Source organism: Hyaena hyaena, unplaced genomic scaffold, assembly GCF_003009895.1.
Source record: "Hyaena hyaena isolate Hyena2069 unplaced genomic scaffold, ASM300989v1 scaffold_186, whole genome shotgun sequence".
Classification (NCBI taxonomy): domain Eukaryota; kingdom Metazoa; phylum Chordata; class Mammalia; order Carnivora; family Hyaenidae; genus Hyaena; species Hyaena hyaena.
Genome location: NW_024080818.1, coordinates 252,926 through 269,210, shown reverse-complemented (window position 1 = coordinate 269,210; position 16,285 = coordinate 252,926). Strand labels below are relative to the sequence as shown.

Sequence of the window (16,285 nt, the reverse complement as noted above, 5' to 3'; positions counted from 1 at the left end):
TAGTGTCACCCACCTCATTAAAGTTGTTAGAAAGGTTAATTGAAGTAATAAATATTTTTTTTTACTGTAGTCCTCAGTCAAAATAGGTTCAGTAAGTGGCAGGGTTCTTATTAATATAATCATAGTCTAATCGCTGCTTTACAATTTTCTTGAAAATGTACTGTCATTGAATATATATAGCACATACAGAGTGCTATGCTTTTTGTATCTTTAATAAATGTTGATTTTTGAAAAATGTTTTTTATTTTTGAGAGAGCGAGTGAGCAAGCGAGCGCACGCGCATGAGCAGGGGAGGGGCAGAGAGAGAGGGAGACACAAAATTGGAAGCAGCCTCTAATTTCTGAGCTGTCAGCACAGAGCCCACCCAACATGGGGCTTGAACTCATGAATTGTGAGATCATGACATGAGCTGAAGTCGGATGCCTAACCGGTGGCTCAATAACCATAGTTATCAGAAAGCTCTCTAAGATGACATGACCATACATAACCCTGGGAAAATGATTGGCAAATTATAAACACATTCTCAGGAGGAAATAAATAATATGCAGGAGCCTAGTGAATTCACACCATTAGAGAGAGGCACAGCTGATAGAGTGCTTCCTGAGTGGTTTAGTCTGTGGCCTGACTTTCCTGAACCCCCATGATGAGGAAGTTGGGTGTCTCCTACCCCTCCCTCACTTCACCCAGTCTCTATTTTTTCTTAATTGAAGTTTAGTTGATATATAATGTTATTTTAACTTCACGTGTACAACATAATGATTCAAAAATTCTTTACTCAATGTTCCCCCTACGTTAAGTGTTGTCACTGTCATCATCTGTATCAATAATAGAGTGTTACTACAATATTATTGACTGTATTCCTGTGCTGTACTTTTCATCTCTGTGACTTATTTTATAGCTGCGAGTGTATATCTCTCAATCCTCTTTGCGTCCCTCCTCTTCACTGTTGTCAACTCCAGAAATTTTTAGGGCTCCACTATTTGTAATGAATGTAGACAAAACTGTGGTCCCAAAGCCTGTCGGCTGCCTTGGATCACATCAGTCTGCTGCCCTATGGGAGAGACTAAAGCTTATTACGTGAATGGAATTAGTAACTTTTTGATGAATCTCTCTTATTTTAATGCCTAGGAGTGGTTAAATATTAGTAGAGGCAGGGAATATTTATTTTTCCTTAAGTAAGAAAACAAAAGGTCATATGAATGAGCATTTTGTAATTATTTTGTTAGTTTAGCTGAGTGGTTTTTCAATCCATTCTGGCTTTTTGTGGGAAATGCCTTAGAGGTGTTTGTTTGTTTGTTTGTTTGTTTTTAATGGGCCATAGGGGAAAAAGTAATGTTTGAATTTGCTAAATGATTTCTTGCCATTTGTAAAACCAGATATTGCTTATCAACTCCATGTACAAAATGCATGTCGTTCGCCAGGAGTTAGGATGCTTATTGTTCTATTGGGGGGTGCTCAGTTTCAAAAAAATAAAATAGAAAAGCCACATGTGATATAGATGCATCTGAAACTAAAAAAAAAAAAAAATGGTGTAGTTTTAAAAAGAAAACGGTCATGACAGATTGTAGAACTTTTTGGTCTGTTTCCTCAGAATGTGGAGTGGTTTCGAAGTGACCTTGTCTGGAAGGCATGCTTATGTAGCTCTGTCTCTGTAGCCCTTATTTTACAACTTGAATTTAATACTTTTTCCACTGTGTGTCAATTGTAATATTGTATTTAGTTTAAATATTTATAGGATCTTGCCACTGTGTATTTTTCTTTTATGAGTTGAAACATTTGGTGACATGTAGTCCTGTCCGGGGACTGTGAGAGGCAGCATGTCTGATTGGTTGAGACTGAGGTCTCTGGAATAGACGAACTTAAAGCACTTACTTGCTGTGTAGCCTTGAGCACATTATTTAACCTCTCTGGGTATCAGAAGACTCTTCCTTGGAATGATTTATACAAAAGCGGTAATGATGTATTTCAAAATATTGTTGTGTGCCTAGCACACAGGAGAGTGGATTAATGTTCCCTTCAATAAGTATTACTTCCTCGATGGAGAATTAAAAAAAAAAAATCTTGAAGGAGGCTTTCATGGCTGGGTTTTTTATTATCTCTATAAGGTAACGATTGCTTGGAGAAAGCATGATTTTGAAATTGAACTTAACTATAATATTTATGGGTATGTATCTTACCATAACATTCCTCTGTTCTAAGTGTCATCTGGACCATTTGGCATAGTTGCAATTGACGCAAACCTTTATATGCCAAGTTTCTTCTCTATGCTACAACATTTGAATGGTAACTAATATTTGCTGCTTCCTTTCCCACCTTTCCCCTCTAATTTGCTTTAAGCTTTTTGTACGCAGACAGCATAAGATTTGATTTGTTTTGGGGTCATCTGGGTGCCTCGGTTGAGCATCTGACTTCGGCTCAGGTCATGATCTCACAGTTTGTGGGTTCGAGCCCTGTGTTGGGCTCTGTGCTGACAGCTCAGAGCCTGGAGCCTGCTTCAGATTCTGTGTCTCGTCTCTCTCTGCCCCTTCCCCACTTGTGCTGTCTCTCAAAACTAAATGTGTGTGTGTGTGTGTGTGTGTGTGTGTGTGTGTGTGTGTGTGTATTACTACTTAAGGCTACCCTGTGATGGATTTGAAAGATCTGGAAGCTACATGGTAGCTGGCTCAGAGTTATAACCAACTACTCCAGAGCCTCACAATAATTACTTGTAATGAAATGTCACCACTTTCTTTAATTCTGTTGTTTGGCTTTGCTGTCATAAAAATAGGTTCCGTTATGTGTGCTGCTTAGAAAGTAGGTGAAGAGAATGTCTTGTTGTCTTCTTAAAGGGGGAACGAAAGATTGACTAGGGAAGTGTGGTCCAGGATTGCCCCTGGGTTAAGTTCCAAGGTGCCCCTGGCAGCAAGACAATGAAAATTTTCTTTTTCTAAGCTGCTGCTTTAGAGTGACTGCCGCATCTCCAGAGCTCGGGGGGAGTGACACATCCTGAGGTGTTCAGGGGAGTTTTTATTTCTACCTTTGTTCATTTCCGATCTAGCATCCACAACTGGTGTGCTTGAGATCTTATTTAGAGTCCTTTGGGGCAAGGACCACGTCTGCCTATTCTGTGGTGGACAGGGTGAGGACACGGAGCTCTGGGGCCAGATGCATCTGTGTCATTCTTCCCCTCTGCCACCTTCCTGATGGGGTTGCTGTGTTAACTAGATTGCAGTGCAATCAGTTTGTGCCACAAAGTATAGCTGATAAATACTTGTCCTATTTTTATTGATTTCTCCAAATTAAGATTATTGTATTCTCAACCCCTTCCATAGCAACCATATTTTAGAAATAGAGACTAGCATTTTGAATATGGGGGCATCCAAGTGTGTTTTATAGTTGCATTATCATTTAGAAAGTGTGCAGATAATTAGGACCTGAACACTACATGTCGGTGGTAAGGTTTGGCGAAGTTGGGGGGAACAGTGGACAAAAGCAGGCAGAGAGTTAGGATAGAACTGATACTGTGATAATGGGCTTTTTAATTCCTATGCTCCATGGCTCAGTTCATGCCTTAGGTTTTTTCTTTCCTTTTCAAGTAGGCTCCACACCCACTTACCTGTTCCACTGACTGTTACAGCCCAGTGCCCCTCATTGTTGCAGGTGGGTTTTTTTTTTTTTTTTAATGTTTGTTTACTTTGAGAGAGACTGAGTCCTTGTGCTTAAGCTGGGGAGGCAGAGAGAGAATCCCAAGTGGGCTCCATATCACAAACTGTGGGATCATGACTTCAGCCAAACTCAGGAGTTTAATGCTTAACACACTGAGCCATGCAGGTACTCCATTGCCTCAGTTTTAGTAAGCATGTTGAGTTACTTAGGATCCTTTCTCCTTAAAATTTTCAGTCTCTTCCTCTCTCTCTCTTCCTCTCTCTCTCTCTCTCTCTCTCTCTCTCTCTCTCTCTCTCTGGGGACAGGGGCAGTTCCTATAGTGTCTTTTAAAAATGTTTGTCCGGACCCTTGTCCTAGCAATATGCTTTAAAACTGTGTATGTGTGTGTACTTCTTTGTTTAGTTTTGAGCAGCAGACTGCAGTATTTTCTTCTGAAATCTTAAATAGAGCGAACGGATAAAATTGACGATAGTGTATCTTTGAAGATAGGTAAGAGTTAGCCTACCTGTTCATTCTCTACCTTGTTACCCCTCCATATGCCTATGATTCCCTGTGTTTAAGGAACACAGTTTGAAACCATATCATTCTGGAAGATGCATTTGTAACCATGGGCTTCATAGATAATTTAGTAATTAGAAGCCAGTGAACTGAGGTCAGTGCTCTTCATGATGTATTGTAACATCTGGCTTGCTTTCAGAAATAGGCACTCCTTTTGGTGGTTTGTGTTTCTTACCTTCAAGATTTGTGGAGAATCTTTCTGACCTGAAGACCATTGCCCCAGAAAGCACTTTGGAAGAGGTTTCATTTACCAAAGGCTTAGCCAGAGCAGATTGGGATAGGGTGATCTTAGAATTTATTATTTAAGTTGGGACACTTTTGAGAGTGAAACAGAGTGTCAATTACAATTACATTAGGGCTGCAGGAGTGAACCTGGATCTGCCCTCGACAACCAGGACCAGTTTACAGATAGACACACTCTGGATAGAATAGAAATTTTGAATGCCACCAATGTTTTGAAAGCCCGGGACTTACCTGAAACCTTAAAAATGAGTTTTATGTCATCCCTCTGAGGTGAAACCTGCTGTGATACAGGGATGGCACCTTCTATGAGCCAATTTATTGAGCATCTTCTATGTATAAACGACTCTGCTAGTCCTTAGGAGGATTCTTCACCAACCACTGAAACGAGCACGTTGCTTTTCCAGACAAAAGTTTAGAGTCTTGGCTTATAGTTTAGGTTTACTGCATGCTTTAGGCTCCATGTTTTCTCTGTTCTATTTCCTTCATGAATCTTAAAGAGTTAATTCATCTTGTTCTCTCCCTTCTGTTATCCCTATATTTTAATTCCAAATTATTTGGAATCAAATCTCTTTTTTGTTATAAATATTTCATATTTCTATGCACTCTAAAGAGGACCTTGGGTATTTTCTATTTTTTGGCTAAGGATAGCATTCAACTAACAGTGGGTTCTCACTGTATTGATGTGGCTAGGGAGGTCATTGGCAGGCAGAGTAGGAATGTGTTTCAGTTGTAAAAAGAATGAGGACTATTCACATTTAATGGACATGGTGTTTGAACATGGAGAAAGGAGTCAAAAGGTCATCTTATCTAGCCTAAGGAAGTAGTTTGTAAAGGAGTTGATATTACCAGAAGATAAAATGAACTTTTATTCACCTCTAATTTCCTCCTTTACTTAGCTCTACTAGTATCTTTTTAAAACTAGTTTTAAATGACTGTTTACCTAAGTACAACTCAATATTGACCAGTTTTGTTCCCTGATGATCACTTTGCTGAGTATGTAGCCTTTAGGGTCTAATCTTAAAAATGTAACAAATTCCTTATTTGTGTTAAATGAGTGTAAGCATTTTCTCCCTATTCAGAATACCATCTCTGCTGTGGTTGTTCTCACACTATAAGACATCTATAGCATACTCAACCTTGACCTTTATCCTTTATCCACTATGACATGTTCATCATTTGCTGCTTTTCATCTCCGCGCACTGAGTTCTTTGAAATCATGGATGTATCTAGCTGCTTTCATTCTGTGTGTTGCAGGTCAAGCATGGCCTTCCTGGTGGTCTCTGTGTTTAATGTTTGCATGACATTGGCTTTGATTCTTGTAGGGGAAGCATCTTGATCTTAAGAGCCATGTGTATTTACACATTTAATTCTGAAGTAAGGGAGAGGTGGAATTTTCTAGACTACATTATACTCTTTGTCCTCCTCATTTGAAAATGAATGTGTATGAGAACAAGAAGGGAGTATTTAGTGTAAATGAATGGCGAAGAGACACCAGAAAAAGAAAAATTGATGGAGGTGGTAGTGTTGGTGGAAATATATGGGCAGTTACTGTTTTATACTAATATCCAAAGCTAGTTTCTAATCTATTTGGATATACGGAATTTGATAAATATTTGCCTAATTGAATTAAAATGATAGTCAAGCATAGCTTACCTAGAAATGTGAGATGGGAGGGTTGGTGATGAGGAAGCCAAACTGAAGGGCCACTACTTGGCAGGCAACTACTGGTCTATAATGGAGAAATGGCCATTAGTTTTCTTACATTCTGTTAAACAGGTTGGGTGCTTACTGTTAGGGTTCAAGCCAAAATGCTCACCTTAATTCCTTAAATCACTGGTATGACTCCTGGACATGGACTGGTAGCATCAGCATTGCAGATTCCCAGGAGTGACTCCAGATTCCCACCCCTGAAACAAAGTCTGTGGGTGAGCTCTGTCCAAGATGTGGGTTTTAGCAGGTGTATACAAGTTTGAGAATCACTAGTAATCCAAAAATTTGTAGTAGCTTTAGGTTGTGAAGTCATTTAATAATGTGTTTAAAGCCAGAATGTACATTTTATATATTAGTGGGAGATTGGGGAACCCCCAGTTAAATACTCTGATTTATGCTAAGGATTTAACTTTTTAAATTTTTTTAATGCTTGTTTATTTTTGAGAGAGAGAGAGAGAGAGCGCGAGCGTGCATGCTCAGTAGGGACAGAGACAGGTGGAGATGCAGAATCAAAAGCAGATTCCAGGCTCTGAGCTGTCAGCACAGAGCCCTATGCGGGGCTCGAACCCACAGACCCGCTAGACCATGGCCAGAGCCAAGGTTGGACGCTTAACCAACTGAGCCACCCAGGTGGCTCTAAGTATTTTAACTTTCAGGATATATCCTGCTAGAATTAGTAGATTCTAAGTCACACACCAGTGATTGTTTTGTTTTGTTGTTGTTGTTTTTTTAGAATTTGATAATAATTTGCAGTAGGATGTTTCGCTGTGGTCTGTGGTTTGTCCCCAGTTTTCTTCACGGAAAGGTCACATCCTGAAATTAGACATTAGTCCTGGGCTCTGCATGGTACCTGTAGGGTAGTCCTGACACTGCCTTGCTCAGCTGTGGACTTGATGGGGTAGAGAGAGGCTCTTTTAATTCCACACCCCACTAGACAGGTAGGAAGGGAATTTAATGAAGACTTATTCTTCAAGTTGTTTGCTTTAAGCAATTTAATTAAGGAAAACTTACTAAGGCATGCATAGGAAAATTAGAAAATGTAGAAAAGTGACAAAGAAATACCACTGGGAAATTTATCCTTGGATAACCATTTTGTTGTAAATGGTAAAGTAAGGAAAAGAAGGCTCACAAGTAAGTTTATATCTCCTGCTTTTGTGCTATAGTAATATTAGTAGCAATGCTAATACCTAGAATTGAGTTTTTAGAATATGCTAAATAGTCTCCTAAATATCTTATTTATATTAACTCCTTAAAACCTAATAACTAATGTATGAAGTAAGTTCTGTTAATGTACCCTAATAAAACAAGGACAGTGAGGCACAGAGTGGTTAAGCTTCGTACCCAAGGTCACACAGCTAGGAAGGATGTGAGTTGCAGCAGGGGATGCCTTAGTTCTTGGTCGTCCTCTAGGATGATGGGAAACACTGCTGGTATTACTGCTGGGCAGTGGTGGTGGTGGAGGTGGAGAGCAGACTCATGAGGACATGTGTTGGGTTGAGGGTGAGGAGCAGGGCATTTTTGCTGGGTCAGGTGGGCAGGGAGGTGGATCAACAACTCTAGGGCGTCTGTAGCTCCTATGCTTTTAGGACGGCCAGCACCCATTAGTGACCCAGCTAATCATCAGCTTCACCTGGAAATACCTCCCATTCCATGGGCATCAATATGTAGAGCTGCTAAAAGAATGCCTGCTGATTGGGCTCTTCACAGCTTGCCTTGAAATGGTGGGCATCTGTTAAATTGTAAACGTTACATCCTCTGTGCTGTGAACATTCACAAACACCTTGAACCTGAAGGAAATGTGTCAAGTAGCCTTCACAATTTGCTACTACAGTGGGGGCTGACAGAATCATTATCGGTCACTGAGCTTTTATTATATTTTAAGTTTATTTTGAGAGAGAAAGAGAACAAGCATGGGGGAGGAGCAGAGACGGAGAGAGAGAATCTCAAAGCAGGCTTCTTGCTGTCAGCACATAGCCAGATGTAGGGCTTATTCCCCGCAAATCACAAGATCATGACCTGGGCCATAATCAAGAGTCAGGTGCTTAACTGACTGAACCACCCAGGCACCCTGGTCACTGAGCCTTTAAATAATACTTATTTGTAAAGTTGCCTTGTACTTTGATCTTGAGTTTAATGCCATCTTGGGTCATAATGACTTTTCAAAATCTCACGAGCTTTGCATGTTTGGTCATTTATTTAATTTTCCTTAAAATTATTTCCCAGAACAGTAAGTGGAAATTTTTTCTTGTTATATGAAAGTAAAGAATCTAAGAGTGAATTGATTTAAAATAGCCAGTGAACAAAGACTGATCTCTAAGGGATATATAAGGTAGTGGCTAAGATTCTGAACTACAGAGTTGAAATTCCTGGATTCAAATTTGACTTCCACCACTTACCAGCTGAGTCTGGCTAAAATACTTTAACTCATTCATTAAATGGGAATAACTCTCTGTATCCCATAGGATTGTTGTAAGAATTCATTGAGCATTAGTGCAGTGCCTAATGTGTGGAAAACACTTAATAAATGTTAGTAATTATTAAATACCAGGAAGGCAGGTAACTGTAGACAGAAGCTGAGATCTCTTACCACTGCTCCCAACCCCTACCTACCCCAGTATATCTAGGTGACTTCCCGGTGTCAGTTTTCAAATCTGTATGTTTTTCTGTCGGATAGTTGCACGCCAGAAGGAAAGAATCGTGGATTAACCATTTCCCTATTGATGGCTGTTTGGGTTATTTCATATTTTCCTCATCATTATAAACATCTCATAACCTTATTTTGTCACTCCCTCCTACTTTCCTCTTAAAACTTTGAAGGCTGTATTTTGATGTCGGTCTTCAGTTCCACCGCGGTAATTGTTTTCATTATTCTGCTAACACTTGTCTGGTGGGGTATCAGGAAGAGTTTGGGCTCATTTGGTGTAAAGTTAAATCATTATTGGGCATGCCTTGTTATGTTTTAAAGAACCACAGTCTTTTCATGAGGGCAGGAGGGGTGTGTTTTAGCAGAGAAAAAAGAAGAAGCTAAGTACTCTTACTGAAAACTTATGGCCAGTCTCTCAGAAATTCAAACCTAAACTCATTAGTTGGTATATCATTGTACAAAGTGCTCATAAGCAGTATTGAGAGTTTTCTCATTTATATTCAATGGAATGCCTTTTTCCCTGAAATTGTTCTTCCTCAAATTGATGTTTAATATTTTTAAATGTTTGCTTATTTTTGAGGGGGAATATGAGCATGAATAGGGGGAGCAGCTGAAAGAGGGAGATCCAGAATCTGAACCAGGCTCCAAGCTGTCAGTACAAAGCCAGAAGCGGGGCTCAAACCCACAAACTGCGAGATCATGACCTGAGCTGAAGTAGGACGCTTAACTGACTGAGCCACCCAGGCGCCCCTAATTTATATGTTTAAAAACTTCTCTAGTGTCTAATCACAAGAATATTACTGTCTACAAGGAGGAGCCTGGGCAATGGTTTGAAACTTCTTTTTGACTGGCTCTGGTCAGGCATAGGAGCTTTCCAGGGGAGTGTTCAGACAGTCTGAGGGAGTCTTCCCTTCAACCTCTTCAAGACCATTTCTGGGTCTGTGTTTGATGTAAAGATGTATTAAGATTTTGTTCGACTAGAAGTCCTTCCTGACAAATAACACTCATAACAACTGTGATTTAGAAGGGTCTCTGATTTCGTCTCTTTCCAAATAATGGGAGGGGCTGGAACAGGGCCTTGTGACCCTGAGAATTGAAGGTGGCAGGCAAAGACCAGAGCTGTCTGTCCATGATGAGCCTGACCGGTTCTGGTCCACGGGGACATTTGATTGTTGTCTTTGCCCTGAACTTAATCACAGGAGTTCCCGAGTTCCTGGTGTAGGTTCCACTTGGCAATGTACACAGGTGCCTTTGGCTTTGATGTCATTTTGCTTTGTTTGCTTTCAGTCCCTCCTGTCTCCTTAGTGATTCTGTTTGCGTGGCTGTGGAAACTTCATGCTAATGGCTCTCCTGGCATAGCGAGTTTGTGGGGGGGGGGGGGGGTCATCTGATTCCTGTTAAGTAATGAAATTTTTCTTCACATCCTCAATTTTGAGGCACTCAGAGGCCTCTGTTAAAATGAGAACATGAACTTTATCAAAGTCAAAATGCAAACAAGTTTGTGAAATATTTGAAACTTAACACTGAATATGTCCAGAAATCCCAAGCAGAAGAAGACTTTAGGCTTCTATTCATAGTACCAGCCCAAATGGAGAGCTGTTTGTTGTTGAGTGAATGAACTTAACATTAAATATAGTTGCCTAAAAGTGTAGAAACGTTTTGATTTACCTTCCTAAGTGAATGTTGTTGAAAGAATAACCTCGGATAACCATAAGTCAGCCTCTCAGCATGATATATCAACTAACATGTTTGGGAGAGTTCCCTAAGTTCACAATGACACTCTTCCTTTAAGGATGACACCCAACAGAAAGAATCCTGAATGCTATTACCCAATGCCCATGGCCACAGGTCCAGAGATGATTGTGTAGCTGGAAAGATAGCCGGAGACCACAGAAATGGGGAACTGAACCAGTAACACATTTAAAAATTAAAAAAAAAAAAAAAAAAAAATCAGTGAAGAAGGAAAGATGTGAATTATAATGTTGTATTGGTAAAAAGTAAAGTCACTACCAAAACAAAACTAGCAGGAATGAAACAGCTTAAAGAGGAAAACATATTAGAGGAGGAAAGCATGGCCTTACGGCATTTCCAGCTTCTGGTTTTAGTAGAACCTAAGTTGTCTGCTGTCCTTGCTTCATAGGCATGTTAGTGTCTCATCAGTAAACTCCATGGTCTACGGGACGCCTGGGTGGTCGATTAAACATCTGACTTCAGCTCAGGTACTTATCTCCCGGTTTGTGGGTTGGAGCCCCGCATCCGGTTCTGTGCTGACAGCTCAGGGCCTGGAGCCTGCTTCGGAGTCTGTTTCTCCCTCTCTCTCTGCCCTCTCTTTGCTCATGTCTCTGTCTCTCAACAATAAATAAATGTTAAAAATTTTTTTAAAAATTCACTGGTCTAAAAAAATAACAAACAAGTCCCCAAAAAACACAGTTTGACTAGACTTTAGACATTATGAAAATTTTATTTACACAAAAGTACTTGTATAATAGTGTAGTCCTTTTTTAGGGTGTTGTTATTTTTTGACTTTCACATTAGTCTTAGTTATATGAGACGAGGGAGGGCGAGGGTGCTGCATGTTTTTTTTTCCTTTGAATCTCTTCTAGTACTTTGAAGACTTTACATAAATGAAGAAGCATATGAGTAAGTGATATGAACAAATCAGTATGAAGGAACTCCAGCCATAGGAGAAAAGCTTTGAGACTTGGAGGCTTGTGACCGGGAAAAATAAAACGTGAGCAGGGGCATTTGGCTGCTGGTTAAGAAGAAAGTCTAACAAGAAGAGAAATTGCTGTAGACATTCTATGAAAGAAAGGTTCCCTCCTCTCAGGGAGGGAGTGGTGTGCTCAGTCCTCATATGCCATCAGATTCTGTACGTTTTATAAATTCCTTCCTGACGTGAAGTCCATGCAGTCTCTCGTGGGGTGCCTTCAGTGTGATTTGAAATGGATGTTAGGGGAAATTAAGATTTACCTCATAGCTAGCATCAGTGAATTATATCAGTGCTGTGAAGTCCTAGAGAACTTTTCAAATTAAACTTTGGGTAGCTTATTCTAGGGTGTATTTCCTGAATGGTAGAGTTTCTTACATTCTTTAAATGAAAAGTTTATTTTGACTATTAGAACCATTAACTAAACACTTCATGGAATATATGGCTTAAGACAATATTCCTTACCAGGACTTTATTTTTTGCTGCTTTTATTCTTTCTGACCTAAGGCTGTGGAAAGAATTATACATTAAATAAGGCATAAAAGTAATGGAGTTCCATTAAGGGAATGGTGATAATTGAAATACTTGACAACGAGAAAAAGGAATTGAAATGCGTAACTTAGCCACATTAAAGTAGGTAGCTGTGAAAACTTCTTTTCTATTCAAAAAGAAACAATACCAGGTTTACATGGTACTTGTTTCTATTTCCCCCTAAATTCTAAGCAACTATTGTTGATACTTTATTTAAAAATTCTTTTTCAATGTTTATTTCTGTGAGAGACAGAGAACACATGCTCCAGAGTGGGCTAGGGAAAGAGAGAACAGGAGATAGAGGATCTGAAGCAGGCTCTGCACTGTCAGCATGGAGCCTGATGCAGGGCTCACACTCAAAAACTGTCAGATCATGACCTGAACAGAAGTTGGACGCTTCACCAACGGAACCACACAGGCGCCCCTTGTTGACAGTTTCTAAGCAATGTTAGCTTGTGAATCTTGGGTACTCATTAAACATAGAGAACGTGCAGGCTGCAAATGAGTGCTTAGGTCTTGTTCAGCTGTAAATAATTTTCTTGTGGCAGTCCCTCAGTTGTATTGTGGAAACGTAAATGCTCAGGCTGGTAATAAGATACGAGGCTTGCTAAACACTGGGTGTGTTTTAGCTCTGTATCATCAAGGAAGCAGCTGTCATAATGCAACTCTTCAGAATAATCTCTTCATTTTTTAGTATACAGAATGTTTTGCCAACTTCATTGCTAAGTACTCAGAAAATGTGCTATGACCCCAGTTAATTTGTTAATTTTTCCAAGCCCGAAAAGTGGGAAAGAGTATTTTTACTCTTCCCAATCTTGTGTTTTCTTAGTAAAATCTCAAGGAAATAACTGCTTTTTTTAGATGCATTAAGTAATAATCTTTGAGTAGTAGGTATAATTCTCTTTATGGTTTGAGTTGATATGTTACCTAGAAGAAATACTACTAAAACATTTTTAAATGTCATCTAAATCTTATAAAATAATGCATATGTCTTAGGCTATAGAAAATATGTCCCCGGAGAGTAATATTTTCTACATTGATTACTCATTTTAGAAGTCAGTTTTCAGTGGAGCTAAGAATCACTTGACTGATACCTAATTCATTAAAGAGAATTCAGTTTATACTAGTGACATTGTAATTGTTCTAATGCATATTCAAAGAGCAAGAAAATACTGTGAGCAAACTGTTGTTTGTTTGTTTTTTTTATGCTGGGTTAAACTGTTGTTCATTAAGAAATGGAAACTCTGGATTATCCCTATCCTCGTCAAAAGCTTATTGTAAGGCAGGGCCAGACGATCCACTATCTTTCTTATTTAAAAAAATTTTTTTAATGTGTATTTATTTTTGAGAGAGAAACACAGAGTGTGAATGTGGGAGGGACAGAGAAAAGGAGACACAGAATCGTAAACAGGCTCTAGGCTGTGAGCTGTCAGCATAGAGCCCAACACGGGACTCAGACTCAAAAACTGCAAGATCATGACCTGAGCCAATGTTGGAAGCTTAACTGACTTAGCCCCCCAGGCACCCCCAGACCATCACTTTCAAATGGAGACTTCTGTGTCCATTTGGATCACATTTGTGACCTTATTCCTATGAATAGGTTTTCTACCCAGCATGTCCCTGAGGCTAAGCATAGGCTCTTCAACAGACTTTCAGAATAGATTTCTCTCAACCCATGGGGGCATTTGTGAATGAATCAGTAGTGTTTATAGATCATTTCTTCTCTGTGGAGATCTATTGCCTGATGAAATAAGGAGTCAAAGAAGCAATCCAAGATGGATTATATACCTAAATGTAAAACTGAAACCATAAAGCTTCTAGAAGAATATAGAATATGTTCACAACCTTGGACAGGCAGTAATTTATTAGGATGCAAAATATATTAACCATAAAATAAAAAGTTAATAAATTATACCTTGCTAAAATTGAAAGCTTCCATTTTTCCAATGAAAGACAAGCCACAGAATGGGAGGAAAAATACAGAATACATATTTCTATTAAACGACTCATACTATTTAAAGAATTTTCATAACTCAGTTAAAAAAATGGCCAAATAACATGAGGAAACAAGTCACAAAAGAAGATGTTTACCAAACAACATATGAAAAGGTGCTCAGCATCTCGAGTTAATAGGGAAATGCAGATTACAATGATGAGATACTACTTTACACCCATTAAAATGGCAAAACAAAACCCAAATCCCCAAAAAACAAAATGCCCAAATTGACAATACTAACTGTTCTCAAGGAAATGGAAAAATTTTTATTTGGAGTATAAAGTAGAAAATCTACTTTGGAAAGCAGTTTTGGTAACTTTTAATACAGTTAAACATACAGCTCATGAGCTAGTAATTTAATTCCTTGGCTATTCACCTAAGAGAAATGAAAGGATATGTCCATAAAAAGACTTTTACTAGAGTATTCATAGCAGCTCTATTCATAACAAACAAAAATTGGAAGTGACTCAAATGTTCAACAGATTAAAATGAAAAAAAGAAATTGTGATTTACTTACATAATACCACTTAGGAATCAGGAGAAATGATATATGCCAAACAGTGTGATCCCAACAATAAATATGAAAACCTTAAATTGAGCAAAAGAATTCAACCCAAAACATGTGTGTACTCTGTGATTATGTTTCACTGAAGTTCTACTACAGGTACAGTTAAGTTCTAGTGACAGAAATCAGATAAGTAGACACCTATAAGTGGAAAGGAGGCATATAAAGGAGCTTTTGTGATGGAAATATAATGATTGGGGTGGTGTTTACTTCGGGTCAAAACTCACTAAATCTACATTTCAAAATTGCTTTCTATTTTATTGTATGTAGTTTCAACTGCAACCTAAATTAAGTGGGGAAAAAAAATCAAAGGTGTAAAACACAGGCCAAACAGGAAAGGCTTTCTAGGCAAGAAATGGTTTATATTGTGTTTTGACGATGGAAATTGATAAATGCCGGAGACTGGGCATTGAAGGGAAAATAATTCCAAATAGGATCAAGATCTCAGGTCAAGGGATCAAGAGAAGACATGCTTAGGGGTCAAAAAACATATTAATTGAAGTTATTTCCCTACTCGGTATATCATTTCCCACTCCTCTATTGGTATGTTATTTTCTTTTTTCAAGATTCAGCTTAGTTTTGTGTCTTAAATCCACCACATGCTTCAACACACAATGTTCTTTCCTTTTTCTGACGTTCTATTTTAACCGCACAGTGTAGCACAGAATTTTTCCCAGATTATATGTAGCCTATATGTTCAGTGGGTGCCTTCTGAAAATTTTCTTTCCCTCTTTCTTTCTTTTTCTTCCTTCCTTCCTTCCTTCCTTCCTTCCTTCCTTCCTTCCTTCCTTCCTTCCTTCCTTCCTTCCTTCCTTCTTTCTATGTTTATTTCTGAGAGAGAGAGAGAGAGAGAGAGAGACAGCGTGAGCAGGGGAGGGTAAGAGAGAGGAAGACACAGGATTGGAAACAGGCTCCAGGGTCTGAGCTGGCTGTCAGCACAGAGCCCGGCACGGGGCTTGAACCCACGAACCGTGAGATCATGACCTGAGCCAAAGTCGGACGCTTAACTGACTGAGCCACCCAGGCGCCCCTGAAAATTATTTCTTGAGGGAAGGTAGCTTTTCTTCCACTGCCGCAAGTGAAATGCTGAATCCACAGTAAAATGCTGGTTAAGATTCTTTGGATGGATAGAGTTTTGTTAGATGTGCAGGAGAGGACATCTGGTGGAATGTAGATTTGCTACATTTGTATATATGAATGTTAATGGCTATACTTTTTGATTGTCAACTATATACCACGCATTATGATAACTATTACAACAGTTATTTTTAAGTAAGTAATGTTATTCTGTTTTTACAGACACATGAACTGAGCAGAGACCTTTTGACAAGCTACAATTCACATGATCTCTTTTTGGCTTCCACTGTTCTTGTAGTCATCAAACCACTGTACTGTGTTACTGAGAAATAAGGTGGTGGTGATGACATCAGTGAACATTGTACTCATGTCATGCTAGTCATTCTTTGGATACTTTTTGCACATTACTTCATTTAATTTCCATGATCAATGATGGAACTCATAGAATTATTGAATAACTTTATCAGGGTGGTATCCGAGTAAGTGGCGTGGTGTCAGGATTTGAAATAGCACAGTCTGATTCAAGAATGCATGAACTGTTATGCTACATATCTTGGTTTTGTAGACTTGAGGACTTAGGGTAAGTCTTCAAGTGAGGACTTAGGATTT

The 16,285-nt window shown here is 39.0% G+C and overlaps 2 protein-coding genes across 3 annotated transcripts in view; one reads left to right on the top strand and one right to left on the bottom strand.

Moving 5' to 3' along the window:
- The window catches only part of MED12L (mediator complex subunit 12L), a 324,782-nt gene that overhangs the window by 156,592 nt on the left and 151,905 nt on the right, over nt 1–16,285 (top strand). The gene's annotated exons all lie outside the window — the stretch shown is intronic.
- The window catches only part of P2RY14 (purinergic receptor P2Y14), a 55,220-nt gene that overhangs the window by 32,296 nt on the left and 6,639 nt on the right, over nt 1–16,285 (bottom strand). Inside the window, exon 2 of one of the 2 annotated variants that reach the window (XM_039241003.1) lies at nt 6,263–6,353. The gene's annotated coding sequence lies outside the window, so the exon portion shown is untranslated. Of the gene's footprint in view, nt 1–6,099; nt 6,154–6,262; nt 6,354–16,285 lie in introns of those variants that run through there. The other variant, XM_039241004.1, reaches the window with a different exon arrangement.